Source organism: Phyllostomus hastatus, unplaced genomic scaffold (genome assembly GCF_019186645.2).
Source record: "Phyllostomus hastatus isolate PE091 unplaced genomic scaffold, TTU_PhHast_1.1 phas_scaffold_193, whole genome shotgun sequence".
NCBI lineage: Eukaryota > Metazoa > Chordata > Mammalia > Chiroptera > Phyllostomidae > Phyllostomus > Phyllostomus hastatus.
The window spans coordinates 4,891,382-4,909,250 of record NW_025334015.1 but is presented as its reverse complement, the minus strand read 5'-3'; the positions used below and the strand labels follow the sequence as shown (position 1 = coordinate 4,909,250).

General features: G+C 42.9%; 1 protein-coding gene across 1 annotated transcript in view; it reads left to right on the top strand.

Moving 5' to 3' along the window:
- Positions 1-17,063: 17,063 nt before the first annotated feature.
- Positions 17,064-17,869, top strand: part of GRAMD1B (GRAM domain containing 1B) — a 169,739-nt gene continuing 168,933 nt past the window's right edge. Inside the window, exon 1 of the mRNA XM_045860157.1 lies at positions 17,064-17,372. The gene's annotated coding sequence lies outside the window, so the exon portion shown is untranslated. The remainder of the gene's footprint in view (positions 17,373-17,869) is intronic.

Here is a 17,869-nt window from a genome sequence, read left to right as displayed (position 1 = left end):
TTTAGAAGATTTTGATCTTCATACTAAGGGCTTTTTCCATTCAAAGTGGTTTTCCTTGCCTGCTGCAACACAAACAAAGTTAAATTGTAAATTTTTGAGAATGTATGGAACCCTTACATGTATGGAATAAGGAAAAGTGAACTCTTTTTCCTTTTGAAGTCTTCAGATACACCTGTCCTTGGTATACAACTAAGTGATGTCTGGACTCACTTCTCAAGGATGGAGTTAATTATTACATTGTTTCTTTCCCCTATTGCCTGCCTACCCAAAAGGACAAAGGAAATATTAGAGTTTCCGTAGGTAAGATGTGGGTTTTACTTATTACCCAAGAAGTCAAATATGTTCAAGCAGTGATTCAACCTTGGCTACATATTAGAGCCCTGAAGATTGTTTGCCAATCCCAGTGTCCCGACTGCATCACAGACAGAATGTGTCAGGATCTCCGGGGGTGAGACCCTCAGGTGATTCCAATGAGGAACCAGAGGTGAGAACCCCTGTGCTCAGCCAAGTGACCCAATTTGTTCATGATCTTGAGTAAGTTTTTTTTGTCTCTTTTGACTGTAGTCCATCTGTGAAATAGGGTTTCCTATTCAATTTTTTTTCTGTCTGCTCTACTCCACTGTTGAGAGAATCAAATGAACTATCAGGGAGAAAAGGAAACTAGAAATAAAGACTCTGAGAATTCTGTTACCCCAGTGGGCTCTAGCTGCTGTTTTGCACTACTAATGGTGTGGTCATTCTTTGGAAAAGTGAGATTGGGTTGACGAATGTATCTTGCTACGGTGGAGATAAAAGCTTCTCTTCTCTTTACCACACTTTTCGCCCCCTCCCTTATTCACCACAATTCCACAGAAGAGTCTGCTTTCCCTTTACTTATCTCCATTTTCTGTGGCTTAGAGAGGCTTCTCCATGTGGCCTGCTGCTCTACTGCCCCCCAAATGTGATGGGTCCAGAGAGGACTGCCTGTCCTTGATCCTAGTGGTTACAGTTCATGATCTGCAAGTATATTTACTGCAAGATTTTGCTGTCCTTTGGACAGAGAGGAAAAATAAAACTTTTCTAATTGTCTGGCATTGTGGGGGTAATAATAGCTAATATTTGCTAAATATTATGTGTGAGCCAGGATCTTTACTTGCATAATCCTACTTCATAGTCACGCCAATCCAGTGAGCTGGGTTCTATTATCATTCCCATTTTGTAGATGAAATAAGCAGAGATGTAGAGAGGCAAAGCAACTTCTCCAGGGCTGCTTAACTGTTAAGGGAATGAGCAAGGACGTGAACTCAGAAAGTCTGAAAACAGAGCTTTTTTTTCATCAGGCATTGTTCAAAACAATTTGTATTTTTTAACTCACTTAATCTCTGACAATCATATAGAGCAGAGGCTCTTACCTTCATTTTATAAATGAAGAAATTAGAGCACATTGAGGTTAAGTGACCTGCCCGTGGTCACAAAGGTAAAATGAAATTGTTTGGGCAATAACTTGAAGGAAGACTGAGGAAGCTGTGTGGGATTTTCTTACATCCCCTGCCCTCCCAGAAATGAAAGCAAAAAAAGCAGAAGACAGCTGGCTATTCTACCAGAGGCATCACAATGACTTCCGACAAGGGTGTGAGGCTCCCCGGCTTCCAAAAGCTGTGTGAGCCCACTCAGAGCCTCCTCCTCACAACAGCCCTGGGAGGCAAGTGTGCATCATCCATCCTGTACAGAACTCATGCCCTTAACCACCCGGCCCTCCAGCCTCCCAGGGCCAGTACTTGTCCCAGTGGCTGCTTCCCACAGAGTAGCTCCAGTGACCAGGGGACAAACTAGTGGTGCCCTGAGGCTGCCTCCACCTGGTGGAGAGAACCAGGCACAGACAGACCACTGGATTGACTTGATGAGTGCAGCTGTGATGAGAATGGCTTTGGCTTAGCGCTTCTTAAGGAGGAGGAAGAGTGAACTGAGATGTACACATATCCATCAGGAGTCACACTGGGGAGAGGTAGTCAGTGGCTTACCAAGCCACACTTTCTACAGCCACCCTCATGACTAGTGTCCCAGAGAGGGCATGCTGTTGTATTCCTCCTTTAGAGAAGAAATCTGGCCCTGACCTGAGTAGCTCAGTTGGTTGGAGCATTGGAGCATCATCCTGTGCCCCAAAAGTTCATGGGTTTGATTTCCAGTCCTGGATGGGGCATGTACAGGAGGCAACAGATCTCTCCATGTCTGTCACTCGCACTCTTGCTCCCCCTTCCACCCTTCCTCTCTCTCTAAAACTTAATGAATGTCCTCAGGTGAGGATAATAAAAAAGAGGGGGAGGAAGGAATTGGGGATTGATTGGAAGAAAGTGAAGGGATTGGTCAAATAACACATATGAAGGACCCATGAACATAAACAATGATGTGGGGAATGACTGTGGGAGTGAGGAGCAGGCAGGGTGGAGGGGTACAAAGCGGGGAAAATTGGGACAACTGCAATAGCATATACAATAAAAAATAAAGTATAAATTTAAAAAATAAAACTAAACAAATTTTAAAAAGAAGAAGAAAGAAACTTTCTTCTGGCTTACTTTGATTCACATTAGGAACATCCTAATAACCAAACAGATAATAACAATGATAACAGTTATTAGTCGTAACCAATATTGAGTATACAGTGTGCCAGATCCTCCACTAAGAACTCTGGTGAGTTATTTCACCATCGCAGCATTCGGGCAGCAGCTATTACCTCCACTTAGCAGGTCAGGAGAGTAGGATGAGAGCTAGCTGAACTTCCTAGGGCCACAGCCAGTGGGTGGCAGTCAGGACTCAAGGCCCAGTCTGCTGCCCTCTGCCTCCTGCTGAATGGTGCTCAGAGGAGAACCCCCCTCCCTGGAGGGCATTACAACCCCTGGAGCTTTCCAGAACTAGCCACCCAGAACACAATGTCCTTGGCCTGTGAGGAATTAAAGGTGATTTTCCTACTCACTCAGTTTAAAAAATTACCTTGCTATAAAATAAAATACAGACATAGGTCATGACATGCGAGCAATGAAGCTCCATTGGCTATTTTGGAAGCCAGCCCTTCTCTGTGTCCTGATTTAATCACAACTGCCCCCACCCCCAGGAACCATCCCCCCCCCCCACTCTTGTTGCCTTATACTTTTCTCAGCCAACTGCAAATCCCTTGACATTCTAGTGTAGTCTTTTCCATTTAAAAAATAATCGTCATGTCTTAAAAGTCTCCGTTTGTCTCCAGGTTCACCTGTCATCAGTTTCTTTTCCTTAAACTCTATTTCTTGAAGAACTCAGGGCATTTGACCTGTGAGTTTCTCGCAGTCTGGCTTGGGCTGCTTGCTCACTCTTAATTTGGTTCATGCCTTTGTCCTCCTCGTTTTCTGCAAATTGGTTTCTGGACCCAGGTGTTTGATCTGAGTGGATCATTTTGTCAAGATTGTGGGTGATACTGTTTTCTTCTCATGAAGCCCATGATGTCTGTCTCTTTGTGTGATCCATTGTTGCTCAGTGTCTTGATTCATCAATTGACTGGATGTTGCAAAATGGTGATATTCCATCATTTCTTTTTCATTTATTTGTTAGGATACTTTTCAAAAGAGGTGCTTACTCTGAACAACTATTCATTTATCTGATGTTGTTGTTGGGATAGGGGGAAAGAGGATAAATGCTTGATTGTTTTCCTTTACTTGCCAGTTTTCAACATAATGAATTAATTACTTGAATTATTGAAGGGACCATTGAATGTGACCAGTTAATTTTTTTTTAATTTAATGTCTCATTTTAAAGTAACTGAGAGCCAGAGAGGTTCAGTAACTGACTCACCACACAGCACACTGGGGTCACAGATATGGGATAGAGGAGTGCGCACCTGCCTTTCAATTCATTTAAATCTCCCCCTTTCAGTAGCAGAACCCCAGGCCTGGAGCCCTAGGCTCATAGGCTGCCCCTGAGAATATCTGAAATGGCCAATAAGGATTCAAAGCATTGCCCAGCTTCCCTGCTGGCTCCCTGCCTTCACTCCTATTTCCTGTAGCCAGGTTGGGACTCATCTGTAAGGGCCAGGATCGCCTGCAATTTGTGAACTGCTTCTGAGAGGGGAGAGTTGCCAGCCCTGGACATTCTGCCTGGTGTCAGGGAGTCGTGGGAATGTGCCCAGGTTGCTGTGGGGAGGTTTTCAGCCCTGGCTGCCACAAAGCACTCCCCTGCCAAATCCTGTCTTGCTGATTCTCAGCAAGAAAATGGGAAGTCAGAGTAGAAAGTTCCAGCCTGTCAGAAGAGAAATAGTGGAGACACCGTCTGTCCACCATGTTAACTCTCTTAGCTTGAGAGCGATACAGAGAGGAAGAATATTTGGTAAAGGAGGTCTGGGAAAGAAATGAAGGAACAAATAAACAGGAGAAGGGAGAGTACATCATAACCCAGTGTGAACATGCCCACACCAGAGAGAGAGGGAGAAAGAGAGACTGCCCACCTCCTGAAGACTGTTCAGCAGTCCATCTGTTCACACCTACTTATGTAGCCGATGACCTCAGACCCACACACTTGTCCTCCTCTCCCCTTCCCAGCTCTTTGTCCTGCCTCCCAACCCCCCTTCCTGGGCTGGGGGAGAGTGACGGCAGCAGAGCAAGGCTAGTGAGAGATAAGAACATAATATTTTATGTAAGGAGGCAAATTCCTGCTCACTTGTGGGCTAGAGAGCCAGTCAAGGACAAGAACAAGGCTGCTGCCAAGGGCCCTGGTGTGTGTTCAGAAGCACACTGTTGTGTTTACCCTGGCTGGAAAGGAGGGCTGCTCACACTGCAGTCTTGGAAGTGAAATGAGACTCAACAGTGGGAGGCACTGCACCCTCAAATTGGGATCTTTGGGCCAAGGGTGCCAAAAGCTGGTCACTCTAGTTTTCCTTGGCAGAAGGTTCTGGAGGACCAAAGCCTACGCAAGAGGAAAGGATGTAGTAGGCAAGGTGCTAGAGTGGAATGTATTTTTAAATTTCAAGTTGTGAACTTAATTCAGTGAGATGTGATCAGCATATTATAAAAAATGAAATAAAATAGACAATAGACCAGTACACATTACATGAAGAGGGCAAATATTATTTCATGAAACCTTTTTTAATGTTGTGTGTGTGTGCGCTGGGTTATAATGTACTTTTTACTGTAAGTCACAGCCAAAAACTTTGAATATCATTGTTATTTTAGAAAGTATCGGGGTGAAGACGGATTCACTACAGGCTCCACCATGAAATTGTTGTGTGATCAGTGGTCAGTGGTTTAACCTCTCTGATCTTCATTTCCATCATCTGTGAAGAGAATGAATGGAGAAACCAAAGGATGGGATCAGACTGATGATTTCTAAGGCTCCTTCCAGCCGTCAAATTCTATCATTTTTAAGATAAATGAGAACTCAACCCATGTTTAAAGGTTCTCTGGGAGGAGATGACATCCTCTTCAGCATTCAATAATCTCCATGAAGAAGAACATCTTTTCCTTTAGGCTTAGTCCACGCATCAGTTCCCCAGGTGTGGGTTGTTGTGTCAGACACTGTTCAAGGCACTAGGGCACCAGCACTCAACACAAAACCTTCACACATGTGGCACTTACCTTACGAACCTATGATTCAGTTTATGTGTTTTTTTTTCATTTATCTCACATTTAAAACAAAAATAAAAATAAAACTGAAAACCTTCTGTGGGCTTAAGAATATGGTTATTATTTTTCAATAATTGGCTGTGTTCTTAGTTTTTTCTTCTGTGAAGTGGGAATGTAATCATGGAATGCTAGCAATATAGTAAGACCTCGCTTAATATTGTCGATAAGTTCTGTGACTTTAAGTGAATGAACATGTAACAAAATCAATTTTACCATGATCTAACTGATAAGAGCGAGAGTTCATCTCCTATGCTACCTCATTAACTTTATAATGCAATGACTTGAATGAAAAACAACGTTATTTCAGGACCTACTGTGAAGGTTTGAAAGGGCTTCTGAAGGTCTTTTATACTGAGAAGGGTAACCTGACCTGACAACCCCAAATAGATAGAAATCTGAATGTTCCAGACTAGAAATTATTTTCTTTGAATGGTTATTTTCTAGGAGCTCTTAGAACCACAGACCATTCTTGGAAAGGAAATTTACTTTAAAAGTTTCAATTTCAGCTTTTGACATATTCATCTGCTCTCAGTACAGAGAGGAGAAGACTCCTTCAAGGACTCCAGGAATGGGGTGACATCTTTCTGGCCTGTAGACCAATGACTCCTGATGTTGCTGGTGGAAGTGGGGTTCTTGCAGTGTCACAGGAAAGCATTCCAGGAGACCCACAAGGGAGGGTGAGGTCTGGTGATAAGGTTTATTTGTGGTGCCAGGTGCAAAATGAAAGGAGTGGGCTTCCATCCCACCATGGAAAAAGTCCAATTTTGCCTTCATCAGGCCCAGAATTAGGGCCAGTGTCCAGATTCTGTACCATGCCAATGCTAGTCCAGTCCAGCCTTTGTCCCCATCTGGCTAGCTTGGTCTGTGTTCTCGGCTGCGCTTCAGCTGGCGCTGTGTCCAGGCCCGCACTTGGAGCCAGTGTGGTCTGCCTTGGGCCCAAGGCACTGCAGAGGCCACATGGCTGCGATGGAAAGAATGTGTGAACCAATGGGGTGAGTGCTTGTTATGGAGAGAGAGGGAGAGAGAGACAGAGAGAGCCATTATCTTGCACTTGGGATGAACTGGGCACTTTTTCAAAATAACCAATCAACTTCCCAAGCTTTTGTGGACTTCTGATCTGTCCACCTGCTAACCAATCTATTTCCTAGATCTTCCAGCGTTGTGTCCCTTATCCAATCCATTCTTTCCCCAGGCTAGACTGACAGGTCTCTATGGTTGCCGTCTTGGCTCCTACTGTGCATGTACTTACCTCCCCCTTTATTGTTCTGCCCCCTCCCCCCACCCCAGTGATCTGTGGGGACCAGACTGCTGATTCCCTTGTTGGGGGGGTGTGAAGCTGTAACTTCCTGGTGAAACAAACAGGCTTATGCTCCCTAGTTTATTATGCTTAATGATGTCTGATTCTCTTTGCTCCTTTTCTTTATTAATATCTAGCTACCTATGCTAACACCTTGTTTGAAGGAAGTGTTGGGTAAAATGAAACCTTCAGACTCTTGGCTACCAAGATGCTTAAATTAAAAGCACTAGTAGTTCCATGATAGCTTCAGAGCCTGAAATCAGCCTGGCCTCCAAAGGGTATAAGGCCTTGTTGTTCCACACCACCCAGTGATTTGCCATTTCTGTCTAGTTATAGCCTAGCAGTTTTAAACAGAGCTGGTAAAATAACCTTTTCAAAGGAAGCTGGGCCAAGTCAGGGCCGCTGAATGCCAGGGCTATGAGGAAATTGAAAGGCTGACACTTGTCTCTCTCATCACCCAAATTTAAATGTTCACGTCCATTCACTCATTCAACAAGCATCCTTTGAGTGGTGTTTACATACCAAGCACCAAGTAAATGCTGTGAACCCAACCTTTATCAAGGCAAAGCCTGTGGTCTCCAGGAGCTCATGGTCTAGGTTTTTCCACAGACAACAGGAAAATGTCTTGGTGCCCCAGGTTCTAAATGACCCTGAATCCAAGGTTATAAAGCTTTCTATAGTGAGGTGCAGGTTCTAGGAGTTAGGCTCATAATCTTAGCAATTTCAAATGAAACCATATAGGATTTAAGAAAGTGGATTTTTGATGCCTTTGGCATTACAGCTGAACTTTGGACTGCCAGTTGGAACTGTGAGGCTTACAGCAGGAATCGCTGTTTTGCCATGTGAACTTGCAGTTTAGTCCTTCTGGATGCAAGTTTTCTCAGATGTTCTCAGAAAAGGTCAGGACACTAATAGAAAACTAAGTGACATAGGAGAGAATGATATCACAGACATTGCCCCAGTGCAAAAGACCAGCTGGGGCCTTGCCGGTCTCTTTGTTATCTCTTTACAGCTGGCTCATTGTTGTGTGGATCCCCTGCCACCTGTCTTCTTTTGTGGAAACACAGGGTAGGGGTTATGTTAAAACTAGTACTGTGACCCAGAAGGGTCAAACCAAGGGAGCAGATTTTACTTTATTTTTCACAATAATTTGGCTAAGTGTATAAATCGGTTCTACGTTATAGTTGACTACTTTCTAGGGAAATAGAATACAATCAGGAAGAATGGCGGGACCCACTTCTCCCACCCAAACCTTTGAGCTGGGGTTGTTGTCCATAAGGCAAACTCAAAGAAGTCTGGCAGGATTACCTACTCATTAGAGCGCTGATGGGCAGTGAACATTTATAGTCAGTGGAGTGACTGGGATGCATAGGGAGTCTGCTAGGACAATTTGGACTCTCTCTAGGTTGTTGAGCATGAGTTCACGCAGGATAACTCTGCCTCCTAACACTAACACTGCTCTAGCTGGTCAGTTTTTATATTCTTGGCCTTTCCTATACCAGACCTCTGAAGATTGGATGTACTCTTGAGTCAAAAGCCCACTGCAGCTGAAAGTAGAATGTTCCTTCTGTACAGCCCAGATACAGAGCAGTATTTATTGTTTCAGAAGGCAGGGGTAATACAATGAGGCTGAGCTGGTCTGAGAGGCTTGTCTTCCTTTTAAGTCTTCCAAGTATTTGCCCAGAGGCAGCACTGATTAGAGTAATCTTTATCAAGAGCTGGAGGAAAAAGAAGTTTGGTTACAAGATTAGGTTACTTAGGCATTTGTGGGGCTATAGAAAACACAGAGTTCCCAACACTGTCATTGTCTTACTAACCACATAACTACCAGGCAAGCACCCTTGATAATTACGGTAATTTGGAAAGGGCACACCTGGGCTGGGAGTCCTCCCTTTTCCTTGTACTGTGGGACTCATGAAAGTCTTATAATTTTTCTGATCCTTTCCTCTCACCTACAAAGTAACATTATACCTGTTCTATTTTCCTTCCTGGGGTGTTGTAAAATCATTCTGTTTGTGTAGAAGGGTTTCTCTTCCAAAGGTCTGTGTAGGTGTGGGTTTTTATTTTGGCAGCTATGTCTCAGTTTCTTATCTGGCCTCTGAACTGCCGAATTCTTGCCCCCTTGACACTACTGGACATTTACACTTCTTGGCTGGGGCACTTCTGGCCTTATCTGTTTTATATGCCCTCCTTGCCCTGACAACTAGACAGAAGTTCCTAAAACTAAGATCACTTTTGTCAATTGTTTATTTGTCTTTGGTTTTTAAAACATGCCCATTGTGCAGGATTTTTTGGTGCCGAGTTGCCAGAAGAGCCTAATTACCTACTGGCAGACGTGCTGGCCTGAAACTGAAGGACTTCGCCTGCAGCTGGTGTGGCTCCCTGTGAACAGTGTGCCTGTGAGACCAAGGCCTTATTTCTGCCTTCAGAGTTGGTGAAGTGGGTGTCTGAAAGGATAGTTCACAAAGAACAAACTAACAACAACTGTAACAAAACCCACAATAAATAAGCAGCATAGCAAATGACTTTACAATATTTGTGATCTTCTTTCTCCAAAGGTAGCTCTCTTTGCACGTTCCTTCAGTGGTCAATAACAGGTACCTGGCACACCCTCTCTGAGTTCTAATTTGTTTTGAACTGTGGTGGAGTTATAATCACTGGGTCACAAGGACAGGTTTTAAGAATCGGCCTCTCCATTCCCACCTTTCCTTGTCTGGCTCCAAGATGACCAGCTGTGATTCTGGTACGTTCAGGGAGGAGAAGGAGGTTGTGGAGGGAGGGTTAGGGTCATGAGGCCAGGCCTTGAGGCTCTCAGGATTCTTGGCACAGAAGCTTTGGGGACAAAGAAGCAGAAGAAGACACAGGAAAAGGGGAGGAAGGATATCTTACTGAGAACAGGAGGAAAAAAGTGCAGGAGGAAAAGGGGAATGAAGGAGTCAGGAAGGGATCAAAGGGAGGAATATGAGGGTCCAAGGAAAAGACTTCTTTGTTCCAGCCTGCTACTGAAACAGAGCAGAAACAAGTATTTCAGAGCAAAATCAGCTGTGCCTAGATGCCCTTTAGATGTGTAGATGTGTGGCTCTAAGATTACCAGAGATTCATGACTTTGTGGACCCTAGTTTTCTACCAACACAAGAACCCAAGCGTCACTAGTCCCTGTTTCAAATGGCATGGGGGTGTGCACCTACATCCCATAAAGGCAGTGTATCCATTTGCCCTTCTTGAGAATTAGAATGTCACATGCTCACTTGGAGTGTGAGAAAGGACAAGGAAGACCTAGAAAGATGCCGGCAAAGAGAACTTCCTGATCACTTCATGTAGGGGAATGCTGTGAGAGATGATGCAAGCAGCGAACGTGTCATCAGAAGACAAGAGTTTGGGTTTCTTGGCTCTGCCACTTAATTTCTGAGCAACTTCTAAGCAATGCTTATATATATATATATATATATATATATATATTTTTTTTTTTTTTTACCTATAAAACACATCTCTGCCCTGGCTGGCGTAGCTCAGTGGATTGAGCGCAGGCTGCGAACCAAAATGTCGCAGGTTCGATTCCCAGTCAGGGCTCATGCCTGGGTTGCAGGCCACAGCCCCCAGCAACCACACGTTGATGTTTCCCTTTCTCTCTTTCTCCCTCCCTTCCTTCTCTAAAAATAAATAAATGAAATCTTTAAAAAAATAAAAAGTAAATAAAACACATCTCCATCTTCCTGCTTACCTATGGTTTATTGAGATAATGGATGCATACCCTAGATTACTTTGGTTACTTTTATGGCACTTCCCACTGCCTTGTGTTTAAATGTTTGAATAGCTTATCTTCTTTAGCAGGATCTGTGCTCATCGAGACTGAAATGCAGATTCATTACCTAGCACAGAAGCTAGAATATAGCAGGTATAACAAATGTCTGCAACAGATCTCTAATAATTAAATAAACAAAAGGTAATGGTTTTTTTTTTAAGCAGTTCTGTAGGTAGATCTCTGGAAATCATAATGTTAGCTCTGGAACTGATATGCTACTCTTTAGGCTTGATGTGGCAAGTGCGGGCCTGGTGTTGCTGGCTTAAGTTATATCCCCTTGGAGATGAAGAAATACCTTATAACATTCCAAATTTTTTTTCATTTTAAATTAAGGATTAAATTCAATTAAACATTTCTTAGATTAAACATATTTCATCATCTTAAAACAAATGAGCAAGTGAAATCTATAATGATACCACTGTCAGGGAAAAAAAATTTCCACTCTACTCTCCTAGGTTCTTTTGGCTGATTTAATAATTGAATTGACATGAGACAGATTAACTGGAGAAAATAAAATTTAATTTCATACATACAGGGGTTTCACAAGAATATGGGGGTCCACAGCCGGGCAGGAAATTGGGGCTTAAATACCCTTCTGAACTAAGAAGAGGTAGGAGTCTGGGACTTCAAAAGGAGAGAAGGCAATGCACATTGACATAGAAAAACAAATGTTTGGTGTAAAAAAAGTGTACAATGGGCACAGAGAGGACTTGCTCAAATAGGCCCTTGTTAGTTTCCTCTTTGTCTATGACACCTGAGTCACACTATACTACTGTTATCTGTGGTGACAGGTCCCTTCTTGGAACAGGTACCCTAACCAAATTCTTTTAGAAAGTTAGAGGGAAGGTCAAAGTTTCTTCCTCAGTCTTTGTTTCCTAAAAATAATCAGCCTGAAATAATCCTTATGCCAAAGATACATATTGGAGTGGCAAAATAGCAAAATATTGCTCCTCAACACCATTTACTATAACCAAGAAAACTACACACAAACACAATGTTGTAATTTTAGTGTGTGTGCACAACACCTTTCCACTTCCAGCAAATGTTTGTTTACAAAGGGAAACAAATATAACCATAAATGTTTTAAATATATAGTAGATGTAAGTTTACATTTTTAAATAGTTGCATTTTTCCTTTAAATGGAAATACCATGATTTCCTTAGTTAGTCTGTTGTTTGATATTTTAGTTGTTACCAACTTTTTACTGTTCAATAAACATCCTCTCTTGTGTAATAAATAATTGTTATCACTGTTTAAAAAGTTAAAAGCCATTTGTTGATTATGTGGCGTGCCAGGCACTTCACTTGTACTGCATCACTGAACACTCCCAGCCCACGAAGTGTTCATTATTCCTCCCCTTTTGCACAGGAGCAAACTGAAGCCTGGGGAGGAAGTGCCTCTGCTAAGTCACATGGCAGGTGAGTAGAGAGCAAGGGTTTGCTCTCAGATTGCTGAACTTCCCAACCCCTATTCTTCCAAACCACAAATCTCTTAGGAGCAGGACTGTAAGGTCAAAAAGTATTACTAGCTTATGGCTCTAACTACATTCTTCCATGTTGCTTTCCAAAAACCTTGTGCTATTATATAAAAGCCCACTCCTTGAGTATACTATTTTCCCCATAATTTTGTCCAACTTCATTTTTTTTAAATTGATTTTTAGAGAGAGAGAGAGAGAGACATTGATTTGTTGTTCTACTTATTGATGCATTCATTTGTTTATTCTTGCATGTGCTCAGACTGGGGGTCAAACTCGCAACCTTGGCATGTTGGGAAAACACTGTTAACCAACTGAACTACCTGGTCAGGGCCTGACTCACTTTTTAAGCTAAGAAGCTCAGAGACCCACATCTTCTCTTTTTATTCCCTTATAAGTACTGCTTTTAGACCGAATCATCTTGAACTTGAATATTATCTGCCTAAAATGGAGCGCCAATTATATTATAGTCTGCCCTGAGCTCACCTAGTTCTGGGTTGTCTCCCCTATTCAAAGGTGAAGCACTTGCATTTTCCAGCTCTCCAAACCAGCAATAGAGAGAAATTACGCTTCTTTTTAAAAATGTATTATCACCCCCATTTCATCCCCTTCATCCCTCTGGAAAATGTGGCAAGGCATTAGTCTGTGCCAGTGAGAGACCAGGCACTCCATCTTCCTGTTTGCCTCGCTGCATTAATGCCAGTGCTAGGGTGACCTGTCTGGAGTAGAGAAGTGACCAATAAACATTAGGAAATGTGATTATAGGAGAGAGGTCACTGGAAACTTCCACAGAACTCAGCGACCATTTACACATTCCACTCTCTTCTTTTGACATTCAGGGATAAATTTAATGTTTCATTAAGTACATGGAAAAAGGGATCAGAGAGAAAACACAGGGTTTCCCTTTACTGGTTTCTCTCTGAAGGGCTGCAGAACACACTCAGTGGGTGAGGTTCCTTTAATTACTGACTTTTCCCATTATGCTTCAGTGACCAAACCATGACTTTGAGGCTTGCTCTTAGTGTTCCCCATTAGAATAATCTCACTTTCTGGCCCCATGATGCCCATGAGGGTTCTACACATGCACACATGGCTGCCATTGCTATAGCTCAGCCAAGGGTTAAATTGGTGTGTTATTATTGAGGTTTTTTCTTTCCTGCACCAGGCTCTTGTAAGCTTTAGAAATAAATGAAAATGGTTTATCTCTGGTTCAGAGAGGATTTTCCCCTGCAGCTGATTTTACTATAATATATAGCTTAATATAAAACCTCGCATTCTGAATGCACTTAGTCTCAAAGTGGATTAGGGCTGTTGGGTTTTGGGCATTCCCAAGGCCTGAGCTGCAGCACGTTGTGTTCACATTACCAGTTGCTTCTCCTGTAATAGAAAGACAGCCCATCTCAGTAGAAGACCCAGATCCCATCTTTAACTTCCATGGAGTGTGATGGAGATGATAACTGAGTGGCAAAACCACTGCCATTGTCAGGAAGCAAGGATGCATTCTCCTGTTGCTTCCTGTAGAAGTCAGAGATGCTGAAAGCCCAGAGTTCTATTCACACTGGTAACAATAACAACAATAATAACCGTCATACTTGTACCAATTGTTACCATTTTCCATGCCCTTCTTCTCCACAGACCTTAAAATAAATAAACCTGTATTTTAAGTTATTAAGTTGACCTCAGTGTTTACCCATCATTTTTTTTGCAAGTGGAAAGCTATTAAAATGATCAATGGAATTCACACATACAGCCTGTGTGGCAGCATGTGAGTGGGCTTTTGTAGTGCTTTGAGTGTGTGATGTGTCTGTACAGACATGCCTTGATACCCAATGGCCTTTATTACATTAGCGATGGATATGCGATGCCATACACACAACTGCAGACATAACAATACAGCCATGGGCTTTTCCTCGCACTTACTACATGTGAGGAGCCATGTTAAATGCTCTGTGTGTGTTACCTTGTTATTTCTCACAAGCCCATGCGAGGGGCACTGTGCTTATCAATCTGATTTTTCACATGGGTTAACTGAGCTACTGAGAGATTAATTGACTTGTTAATACATAGTAAATCCAAAATTTAAACCCAGACAGTTCAATTCCAGAACTTTAATTGATAATCATACTGTTTCCCTTAAGGAAATAAATGAATATGATAAGCTTAATATAATTAGAAAGTGTGCTATAAATGTCAAAGATATGCAAATATGTTTGCCAAGCTATGACAGGAATCCATTTGCTCAGCAATGTGTCTGCCCACACCTCATTTACACTGATCAAACAGGTCATGTGACAGATGTTAAGAATTCACATGATATTTTGTACGAGGCACGTGCAATAATTGTGTAGCATGGGTGTATGAATGAGTTATCAAATCAGGACAAACATTAAAGATCAAGATCATTCCAGAGCAGAGGGGACCAAGCTAACCGCAGGAGAACATGACCCCTGGCCGCCCACTGCTCAGTTTAAACCACAGCACAGCCGCTGACAGCTGAGACTTCAGGTGATCTTTCCAAGCCTCATTTTTGTCGCTTGAAAATGGGGATAACAACTAACTCATTAGATTGATTTAAAGATTAATTGAGATCATGCCCGATTCACAGTAAGTATACAGAAAATGTTAGTGTTATTCTGATTATATTTAGACATTCCTCTAATTCAAACAAAATTTTCTTCCTATCTTCAGCATAAAACCTGCATACAAAAGTTGCTCTTTGTAACATTTCCCCTCAGAAAACAAGCAAACTGTTCCTGAACTTGGGCCAAACACCCATATAAGGTACTTAGTGCCAATAAAATGGAAAACAAGTTACTCTGATGCTGTGCCTTAGCCCTGAGTGGACACAGTTAGTAAAACAGTAACAGGAAAGATGAAGTAGTTTAGCATTTACAAGTGAGTAGTGACCTCTGTAAATCTAAGACTGTTCTTTTAAATTTATTTTTTATTAGTTGACATACAATCTTATGTTAGTTTCAGGTCTACAATGTAGTGATACAACTGTTCTTAAAATACAGTTTATTTTTTAAAAAGCATATGACTATGTGTTTCTGGACTCAGCTCTTCCGCAATTAATGATTTAACTTCCTCTTTTAGCACAGAAAACAGGCTAACAAAGGTAGCCACAGAGCAGACACATCTTGTGCCTAGTTTTTTATCTAGAAGATGCAAGGTTGGCTTCCTCTAAGGTGTTTTTCCACTCTGAAACCGAAATGGAATGAACAGACATTTAGGGGAAATTAAATTGTAGCTTTACGTTGGCCTTATAATCAGGGCTGGCAGGCACCCGTGGGCGGGAGACTGTGGGAGGGAATAGCTCTTTTTCTGGAGTGCAGGGAGCACTAGGCCTGTTGGGAACTTGCTTACCTGGAGGTCTTTGAAAGAGGACAGAATGAAATCCCTTCTCTCAGGAATGGTTAAGCAGAGGCCCTCACTGATACGAGATAGAGGCTAGTTAAAATCCTGCTTTCTTAAGGGTTGATAGGTAAGCAGCTGTTTCCAAGTGCATTCTTATTCCTTCCTTTAATTGCTCCCCAAAGAGCCACAGTCCAAACACCCGTACCTAAGAAACCTGAGCTCTCGGTTACTTGGGAATGTACACCCTGGGCCAAGAGCATTCCAGTCCCCCATGTTTCTCAGGGGCCCTCTGCCAAGTTGGAGGCTGATGTGACAGGATAACCCCGGGGAGAGCAGGACCACAGTCACGGCTGCCCCGAGAACACCCAGGGCCCGGCAGATGATGGTGCATAGAAGGGCACGCACGCCTCCAGAGAGTTTACAGCGGGAAGGAGTTGCACCACCTGCCCCTTCAAACCTCCTGACCTGTCCTCCCATGCACCGTTCCACCACCCACCGTGTCCTTGTGCACTGCTGTTTACTGGGCTCACACCCATGGGCCCAGACATTTGGGCAGTGAGCTTGGACACAGGATGGCAAAGATAACTGGGACATAAGTCTTGCTTCGATGGCATGTGTAGTCTGAGAGGAGGTAGAAACTCACTCAGTAATTATGACACAAGATGAGAAATGAAATGTTGAAAAGCAGTGTGGGCAAACTGCTCTAAGACTTTTTTTTTTAAATCTTACTTATTGAACAGAAATCCTTAATTTTGGTGCAATCTGATTAGCCAATTTTTCTTACTGTGATTATTTTTGAATTTTTGTACAGGTTCATGTGAGCCAAGCTAACAACATATGTAGGGGGTCTCAATTGCTCCCTCCAAAACATTTTTATATCACTGAGGATTGATTGCAGTGAATAGGGTGGGCATCCTCAAAGGAAGAAAGGAAGGCCAGTCATGAAAGGACAAGGAGAAAAGCAAGGGTGTGTGTGCACTTGTTGCAGAACCTCGGAACCCCAGGAGTACTGCAGAACTTTAGACCTGGAGGTGCCCTGCGAAGTTGTTTGTTCCCAGTATGGATGTGAGAACGTGCCCAAAAGGTTCAGTCTCAGTTGATGGGGGCTCTCCGTTTGTTCTGGGTTAACCGTGTCTGGTCGCTGAAGGAAGTGGATATCTTTAAGAATACTGTGTGTGTGTGTGTGTGTGTGTGTGTGTGAGAGAGAGAGAGAGAGAGAGAGAGAGAGAGAGAGAGAGAGAGAGAGGAGAGAGCAAGAAGGAGAGGGAGAAAGAGGCAGGGAAGTAACCTGGACTTTCCATGTCCTCGAGGGCCCTGCCTGAAGGACACTGCACTGATGTGTGCCAACTGGTTGTACTTTGAGTGAAGCTGGGGAGATTTTATTGTAGTGGGGATGGCACCTAATGTCCTGGCTCCAAGGTCCAGAGATTCAAGAGTGAAGTTGTACTGAGTGAGATCATGTGAGCATGCCTTCAAGAACAGAGACTTTGCTCTGTCCAGCAAGATTTAAGCCATTGCCTTGCAACATCCTGGATGCAAGTTAGAGCTACCTTGGAAGCTAAAGTAGAACCTGATGGCCATGAAGAAGCCACCGTTAAAGGTATTTTAGTGATTGCTGAGCTAGTATTTCAAGCAAACCAACTCAGTGTCACCCGAGCTGCCCTCCTCCTAAGAGGCCGAGGTTGCCCTTTGTGCACTGGCAGGGCCTGCTGGGAGCGCTGTGTGGACAATCCTTAACAACAGGAGCTTCCAGCAGGCACCAGCACTTGCAGAGCCCCATTGACTCCCTCCGACCTATACAGGCTGACTTCATGACAGGTAAGGGGCATAGAGTCACGTGGGTGGAACTAGGAATTAGGACTACACTGACATTATTTATTGCAAATGAGAAACTGCTTAGATGGTGCCATAAAAAGTATTTCTAGCAAGTATTTCTGGCAAGCGAGTTCTGCTAAATAATTGAGATGATGTTTCTGTTTCAAATAGTATTTAGAATTCAGTAGAAACTCCTAAGAAAGTCGAAAACAGATTGAATTGAACAGGGAAACACAGTGCATCAGTTTGCAGAATTGTAATTCCAAATATTAACTTATTTATCAAATAGCAAATCAAATAAAATTCTTCACAAAAAGTGGCAGAGAGAACCAGTTTGAATGTGACTAAAAAATTATGTTTTACAGGAAGTTGAAATAGAGTAATACAGTGAAGTGGAGAAAACACTGGCTTGGGATTCAGAATACCTAGGTTTGAATCGCATCTTGATGCCTAAAGTTCGTAATCAATCTGGGCCTGTTTCCTCATCTCTGCAATGGGAA